The sequence below is a fragment of the Pipistrellus kuhlii genome, unplaced genomic scaffold (assembly GCF_014108245.1).
Source record: "Pipistrellus kuhlii isolate mPipKuh1 unplaced genomic scaffold, mPipKuh1.p scaffold_m20_p_62, whole genome shotgun sequence".
NCBI lineage: Eukaryota > Metazoa > Chordata > Mammalia > Chiroptera > Vespertilionidae > Pipistrellus > Pipistrellus kuhlii.
This window is the reverse complement of record NW_023425565.1, coordinates 635307-644276: the sequence shown is the minus strand read 5'-3', so window position 1 is coordinate 644276 and position 8970 is coordinate 635307.

The following is an 8970-nucleotide window of genomic DNA, read 5'->3' as shown; positions in this document are numbered from 1 at the left end:
AAAACCGAGAGTTTACTTCATACTGTTCTCCACTGTCACAGCCAGTTGTTGGGCATTAAATTTCAGGGGTTGTCCCAGAATTTGGCCTGTATACCCTTATCCACTGTGAGAGGATTCAGTCAGTGAGAGGATTAAAAATAGAATTTCAGTCCATTACTCCCTGTCACCCCCTTGTTCCAGCCTCCCCCCACCCTCCTCCACTCTCAGTCACCCACTGAGACAGAGGATGCTCCTCCTGCAGGAGGCCCAGAGGGACAGCCTGCCCCTGAGGCCCAGCCTCTTGGGCCAGGCCTCAGTCCGGCCTTGGGAGCAGAATGATGGGAGAGGTCCCTGGGGATTAGAGAGCTGTGTGCTCCCAGGAGCAGTGGGAGGAGGTCCCTGTCAATCAGGAAGAGGCAGAGCGCCCAGGACTTCCCGTATCCTCCCTTTCTCTCAGGTCGCCTCTCCAAGGAGCAGCGCAGACCTGAGTATAGGCACAGCAGCCCCAGAGCATTTTCAAACAAAATGATTCTATTAATCAAGTTTTCAACATGACTGATGCTAGACTCAGACTTCTGCAGCAGTTTGAAACTTCCAAAAAACTGATGTCAAGAAGAGCTCATTTTACGTAAGCCTGCAAGGCGTTCAGTTGGGTGCTGCCCACCATGGGTGCAGAGAAGCCTACCATCTTTCTGGGCTGACAGTGATGGCTTTCCCTGAATCGGAGCTATGTCTGCACCCACCAAGTTCATGGAGAACTTGTTATGCCTGACTCCAGTAAGTCCTGCTATGGGCCTGACAGGGTGTGTCTGGGCTTTCTTAGGGCAAAGGGCTCCCCACCTGAGTTAGAGTAGGAACAGCTGACGTTCAGGTGAGGAGCTAGGGATCTACAACAGCATCCTAATTTCACAGATGAAGGGAAGACACGCAGAGGCCAAGCAGCTGACCCAAGATCCCTCAGCCAGGAGCAGAGTCAGATTTGGCATCTGCCTTGGTTGCCAAAACCCTGCTCTTTTTACTCCACTTAGCTCCCTAGGTCATTAATCATTGTAGTTTTAGAGACACCTTCTATTAGGTCATTGCCCTTGAAGTGTTATCAATGGAGAGCTCTTGCCATTTTGCCTCATGAGTGAAGCCCTGGAAAGTAGAAGAAAATGTGGCCGGTGATCCTATGCCCTACGCTGTGAACAGAACACTTAGCACCTGGCTGCACATTGTGTGTTTACTTGGTGAGTGTGTTGACTCACTGGCTCATCACACATATGAGAGGGGGTATTGCTTGGTGATCTAGGTTGCCTGGTAACACTCAACCACCTAAAGTCCTGGGCCCGAGCTGTCCCAGGCTCTGTCTTCACCGAAGGGGGTGTCCTCATACAGACACACCCTGGGAGCTGGCTCTTGCCCTGGGTTTCTGAAAAGTTTCCCTTAATCTTGGGGGAAAGCTAGGATGCCCTCTGCCTCTGAGCATAGACTCTGGCAGGCAAGGTCCTCGGGTTTTCTCTAAATCCTGCCTGTCCCCACCCTCTTCATTGAGGACAGGAACAAGAACATACTAATCTCTTGGATCAAAAGGAGAATGAAACACCTAATGCTCCAGCACAGGATCAGAGCATGCTCTGAGGGCTCTTGGCTGAGGAGGCGCCTGCATGAGGTCATGGACAAAACCTTCTGACACCTGTCCCCTTGCAGCTACCACTGTGTCCAGCATGGAACCCCCTGAGCCAAAGGATCCAGGGACCAACAATGTCCCTCAGGCATGCATGTCCCATCTCTCCACTAGGTTTCCTTTTTTTTGTATCTACAAATCTGCCTTTCATCACGCCTTCCATGTGCTCCACTCCCCATCTCTTCCCTTGGTCACAGCTCATTTCTTCTCATGTCACCTGTCAAAACTCTGACTGAGCAGAATGTAGGCAGATTAGCTGTAGCCACACACATCTCCTAAACCTTTACTGCCTGCTTCCTTCTTGGCTTTGCCAAAGTTCATTTGTTTAAGAAAGAAATCTTTTCACAGCTTCTTCCTCTTAATTCATTGCTCTCATCTTTCACCCAATTCTAAAAGACTTAAAGTTGTTCAGGAGGAGAAAAAAGGGTTGTTTATTTTCAAAAAATTTTTAAATCATCATCATCATCATTATTTAGCATTTATTTTCACTCTGATCCTTACTTACAAAATTCTCTCTCCTGACAGTAAAGACCATCTGCCTCTGCATCCTTACAACCTAACGGTTCTTTGTAGAGTCTTCACTTTGCCAGGTTAAGAACAGTTTCCACTGAGACCTGCATTCTCCCATCAGAACCTGCTTCTCTTCCCTCGGTGTTTGTGTTAGAGGCTTCATACACAGACACCGGGGGGCGGGGGTGGTGAGAGGCATCAAGGCTACTTGTGGGCAGAGAAAACAGTGCCCAGAGGCACAGGACAAGCTGGTTGTCCAGGTTGTTATTCTGGTCCTATAGTTTTTCTTGCTTTTCCAAGAAAATTGATGCCCTAATAAACCACCAGTAGTTGCAGAGTAACACTGGTTTTTGTTTGTTTGTTTGTTTGTTTGTTTGTTTTAGGAAAATTCTTACATATCAGGTGCTTCCTTATTTCCAGCACTTAATAACTTTCCTCTTAAAATTATTCATGAGCATATAGTTTAAAGGGCGCATTTAACAAACTGCTGTTGAGGTCGTGGACAGAAGGGGAGGCCTGAAGGTGACATGAGAAGAACAGACCTTGAGTGGAGAACAGCGGTGGAAGCAGCGTGCTCGCTGTCACCTGGAAGGGCGTCCCTTCCTGAGGCTAGACAGGATGGCATTCTGTTGGGAACGAGATCTCTCTTAGAGCACTGAGCTCTCAGACAAAGGGAAGACGCTATGCTTGCCTAAGTATGACCATTTGGTGTGTGTATGAGGATTTGAGGCTTGTGACAACAACAAGCTGTAACCTTTCCAAAAGCTGAAAGTGCCGTGGGCCCCTGAGCATGGGCAGCCAGCAGGGAGGGCAGTCGTGATGTCCGGACGCCGTCCTAACCAGACACTCGTCACTGGGGGAGCAGCAGCCTGCGGACAGCCAGAGCCACTTTGAGGGCAGCCAAGCACTTCTTGGTGCTTCAAAAGCATGAACAAGAAGAGGATTTACAGAAACCTGCACTCTAGACTAGAACAGAGTTGGTATAGTGATCTCAAATGGTCAGAGGCTAAGCATGGTCCCTGGAGAAGGGGCGTTTTCCTTTGTGTTCTTTCTCACACTGTCACTTTGACAAGGGAGTCCTCAGTCTTGGTGCCTTGTTTTGTTACTATGGAAAAATTCCTCAGAGAGTGGCTTTTCTGTGACTCTGTCACTCTTCCTCAGAAGTTTGCTCCAACCTCACCCACTATGGCTATAGAATATGTACAGACTCTATTCACGTGGGGTCCAAAAATGGAAACAACTAGAAAATTAATAACATAATATTACTTGCATGTTTTATTTTCAGACCTAGATATGTTCTAATTTAAATAATGCCTTCTGCACAGCACTCAAAGCTGAGTTTCCAAATTAGAATCTAAAATATAAAAAACAGGAAGAAAACCAAAATGGCAGCCTAGGTAAGCACCTAAGCTGCCGCCTAACACAACAATTTCAAAACAACAACTAAAGGACAGAACGGACATCATCCAAAACCACAGGAAAGGTGGCAGAGTGGGAAATCTACAACCAGAAAGAAGGAGAGAGGCTCATGGATTGGATTGGGAGACGCAAAATGCTAAGGTAGGGAGATGTGCCCACAGAGAGGAAGGACAGCCAAATGCCTGGCTGGCAGGGGGGGGTGGGGGAGAGGGAAAGGAAGTCCCTGATTGCACTGAACCCTTTCTGACTGCACTGAACCCCAACCCCTGCCAAAACCTCATGGACCTAGGCTCATATGAGTGGAGTCCAGACTGTAGAGAGGGGCACCTGGAGGCTTCAGAGACTGGGAGACTGGGGAATCTGGAACCCGCAGCAGGCAGGGTCTACAGTCACGTGTGAATGAGTGCAAACAGAGAGGTCTGATGGCAGAGGTTGCCGTGGCCCCTCCATAGTGGAAGGAGTCAGAAGCTCCAGACTACAGAGACCCAACCCAATTCCGGGCGAGCCCCTGGGGCATCCACATTCTTGAACAGGGAGTCTGGATGGTAAGGTGGAAATTTGGGGGGAACCGCAGGAGGCAGAGGTCAGTCAGAAACTCAGGCGAGAACACAAGGGCAGGGCTGACTGGAAGCCAAGACTGTCAGCTCAGCCCTGAGACTCCTCCCCATCCAAACTGAGCACAGAGGCTTTTGTAATTTTGAAAGTCTGATCCTACAAGACTGTCTCTAATACAGAAGGTATCCCAGAGTAGACACAGCCGATACTCACATCTAATGGGCCTGGAGGTCAATTCCTCCCAGTGATACCAACAACAATCAAGTCTTCATTACAACAAGGCTGTTCACACAGTCCACAAAGGGGAGCACTAAGAGTGTCTACCTCAGGTAACTGGGGAGGCTGACCCACTGGGACATATAGGACACCAAACACACAAAGTGATCCTACAAACTCTTGGAAGCAGTGAAAATGCTGAGATAAGGAAATATATCTCAAGTGAAAGAAATGGAGGAGAACAAAAGACTGGATATAGAGTTCAAAACCACGGTTATTAGGTTTTTCAAGAATTTCTTAGAAAAGGCTGATAAATTTAATGAGACACAACTAGAAATTAAACAAAAACTGACTGAAATGAAAAATATTATACAGAGACCCAACAGCAGATTGGAGGAACATAAGAATCAAGTCAAAGATTTGGAATACAAAGAGCCAAAGGACACTCCTCTGCAGAAGCAAGAAGAAAAGAGAATCCAAAAAGTTGAAGATAGTGTAAGAAGCATTTGGGACAACTTCAAGCGTACCAACATCAGAATTATGGGGGTGCCAGAAGAAGAGAAAGTGCAAGATACTGAAAACTTATTTGAAGAAATAATGTCAGAAAACTTCCCCCACCTGGTGAAAGAAATAGACTTGCAAGTCCAGGAAGTGCACAGAACCCCAAACAAAAGGAATCCAAAGAGGACCACACCAAGACACATCAAAATTAAAATGCCAAGGGCAAAAGACAAAGAGAAAATCTTACAAGCAGCAAGAGAAAAGCAGTTGGTTACCTATAAGGGAGCACCCATATGATTGTCAGCTGATTTCTCAACAGAAACTATGCAGGCCAGAAGGGAGTGGCAAGAAATATTCAAAGTGATGAATGGTTACTATATCCAGCATTACTATATCCAGCAAAGTTATCATTCAGAATTGAAGGGCAGATAAAGAGCTTCACAGATAAGAAAAAGCTAAAGGAGTTCATCACCACCAAACTAGTATTATATGAAATGCTGAAAGGTATTCTTTAACAAGAGGAAGAAGAAAAAAAGATAAAAATTCTGATCAATAAATACATATATCAATAAGTAAATCTAAAAATCAAGTGAATTAAAAATCTGAGGAACAGAATAAACTGTTGAATATGATAGAATCAGGGGTAAAGAAAGGGAGTGGATTGATAATTATCAGGGGAGAAAGGGTGTGGGAGTACAGGAAGAGACTGGATTAAAATCATACACCTATGGATGAGGACAATGGTGGAGGGAGGTAAGGGCAGAGGGTGGGATGGGAACTGGGTGGAAGGGAGCTATGGGGGGGGGGGAACAATTGTAATAATCTGAGCAATAAAGATTTATTTAAAAATAAATAAATAAATAAATAACCCTTTACAGTTGTGAAGTATCCTAGTCAAAGAGAACCCTAACCATGCAGACAAGTTTTATTTATTGCTGTGCAACAATCAGCCCCAAATTTACTGGCTTAAAACAAAAAGAAACATTTAGTGTCTCTGGCAGTGTTTGTGGACTAGGACTTGGGAGCAGCTTGACCGTGTAAGTCTGGTTCCAGATCTCTTATGGGTTGTAGTCAAAGTGTTGACAATGGCTGCAAGGACATGAGGGCGCCATGGACAGAGGACCTATGTGTCCATTGGCCGGCTCACAGGACTGCCGGTTGCTGGTGTGAGGCCTCAGTTCCTCTCCATGAGTGCTTCTCCACAAGGCTAACTCTCCCTGACGTGGAGCTGGCTTTCCAAAGAAAAAAACGTTCTGAGAGCCAGCAGCCCGGTGGAAGCTACATGCTTGCTAGGACCCTGCCTCAGAAGCCACATGGCATCACTTCCATTCATTCCAGGGGAGAGGAATTAAGCTCTACCTGGTGCAGGAAGGAGTATCAAAGGATTTGCAGACATGCTTTTAAACCAGCAGTGGTTTACAGGTAAATGCAAATTATTTTAAAATTTTACAGCTTATTTTAAGTACTATTTATATAAAGTAAAATTCACAAACCTTCAGCTTGCAGCTCAGTGACTTTTTACGTGGATATATTCCTGTGTGACCACCACCCAGGAGTCTTCAAACTACGGCCCGCGGGCCACATGCGGCCCGCAGAGGAGTCTGATCCGGCCCGCCAGGTTTTTTGGGCAGTGAGCGCAGCCGAGGTGTTACAGTAGGAATTAGTAGTTCATATAGTCCGGCCCTCCAGCTCTCTGAGGGACCGTGATCTGGCCCCCACTTTAAAAAGTTTGAGGACGCCTGAGTCCTAGATCATATAAAATATATAACATCTCCAGCTGCTCAGGAAGTTTCTTCATGTGAATCAGAGAATGTGTGAACCACACGCTGTCTCGGTAACTCACTGATATCCAGGGCCTAAGCAACCCTCCAGAGACCCCAAAACTGAGTTTATCACCAAAGGAGAGAAGGTCCATCTTCCTCCTGTTAAAAATTGGTGAGCTCTTAACGGGGACACTGGTGCCAGGCGCACAGCTACACATGGTGGCATCACCCTGTGGAGCTCCAGCCCGAGGGTGGCCAGAGCCAGGGGCTGCCCAAAATGCCCACGCAGGGGTGGGCACTGGGAAGACTCTTCCTTGAGGCCTGCCAAGATCTCTTTGGGAAGGGAGTTCCAGCGTGAACACCTGGCTCAAGTCACTGATATCTTGGTATTGATGGGCATGTAGCTATGATATTTGTGGCCGCTGAGGGTGCAGGGTATTTGGGAAATGCCAGGATTGGAAAGAATTTGCACTGAACCTTTTCAATGGCACCTGGCCCATACTGGACATGCACTGGATGGGAGCTCTCCCACTTTCTCAGGGGTTCTGAAGGCTGCTCTGAGTGCATGTGAGGCCTGCTGGGGTCCCGATGGCTGCACCAGTGCCTGTGTCAGGCTGATTGGTGGAAAGGATGGCCTAGGCCAGTGGTCAGCAAACTGCGGCTCGCGAGCTACCTGCGGCTCATAAGTCGAGGTTTGCCACTGTTGACTAATGAGTTTGCCCATTCTCGACTCCAATAATTATAGGCTGTTATTGTTCCTTGTGATTAAACCCTTATTCCAGTGGTCGGCAAACTCATTAGTCAGCAGAGCAGCAAACCACAGCTGGAGAGCCACATGTTGCTCTCGAGCCGAAGTTTGCTAACCACGGGCCTAGGGCATTGACTCAAGGCTTATTGCCAGCCACTAAGTCCTGGGTTAGCCAAGTAAAAAAGGTGACACCAGGGTCCAACTGTGGGAAAGGTGTGGACACCGGGGGGCAGGCCAGAGGCAGCAGTTTCACCTGGAGCTGGGAGCCATGGAGGTTGGAAGTCGGTTGGGTCCCTTCAGATCTGGAGAACAGGGCCACGGGGACAGGTGAGGAGTTCTGAGGACTGCAGGTCTGAGCCTGAGCTCTCAGTCTGGCTTTTGGCCTCCTCTGTCTGCTCCTGACTCACTGTCCAGGCCTCTCCCCACATCTGAGAGCCCACGATACCACAGGCCAGAGCCCTGGTTGGGATCATGGACCCTAGTCTGGCTCAATTGTGCCTCCACCTCCACTGTGAGTGGTCCTCCTCCTCCAAACTGATGTTTCTCTACTTTTGGGAAGACCCTTACTCCCCTGCACTGCACACACCTGGCAAAATGTCTTACTTCCTGTTACAGGCTGAACTGTGTTCCCTAAAATCCATCTGTTGGAATGCTGGCCCTAGAACCTCAGAATGGAGGTAAGGTCTTCACTGGGTGATTACATTAAAATAAGGTCACTAGGGTGGGCTCTAATCCAACCTGACAGGACGTTAGGACATAGACACACACAGAGGAAGGATTATATAAGGACACACAGAGAAGATGGCCATCCACAAGTCAAGGAGAGAGGCCTCAGGAGAAATCAATTCTGCTCTTACCTTGACCTTGAACTTCCAGCCTCCAGAACTGAGAGATGATAAATTCCTGTTGTTTAAGCTGTCCGCATATTCTTTATTACTAGAAGCCTGGTGCATGAATTCATGCACAGTTGGGATCCCTCAGGATAGCCTGCAGAGATCGGGCCCAACCTCCACCCCCAGCATTACAACCCTGCAGCCCCACCTGGCACCTCCCCTTCACCTGCTCCACCATCCTGTCTGTGGGGTGATCAATTGAGGCCAGGCCTCCTTGCCTGGCTCCCTGAAAGCCTGGTGGCAGCCCCACACTCCTGCCCCAGCCACTGCCACTGGTCACCATCTGTGGGACAATCAGAGTGGTGATCAGCCCCTCTTGCACCCGCCTTGGCCTGGCACCACCTGCTCACCTGCTCCACCATCCCACTATGGTCCTGCTCTCATAGGGTCCCGATCTCATCGGGGTCCTGCTCTCATCAGGGTCCATCGGGACTGGCAGCACCTCCACTGCCGCCTGCTACCAGCGCCGTTGTCATCAATGCCCCTATGCTCCACACCATCCCCTGATGGTCAGCACACATCATAGCAAGCGGTCTAACTCTCGGTCTCCTGGTTGAATGACCGCATGTGAGGACAATTTGCATATTAGGCTTCTATTACATAGGATTTGTGGTATCTGTACCAGCAGCCACACTATCTGATGTGACTGAAGGCCTGCAAGCACCCCAGCAGGAGCAGAACCTGAGTGCAGACACCCAGCTCTCTCCCCAGCTCAGGACT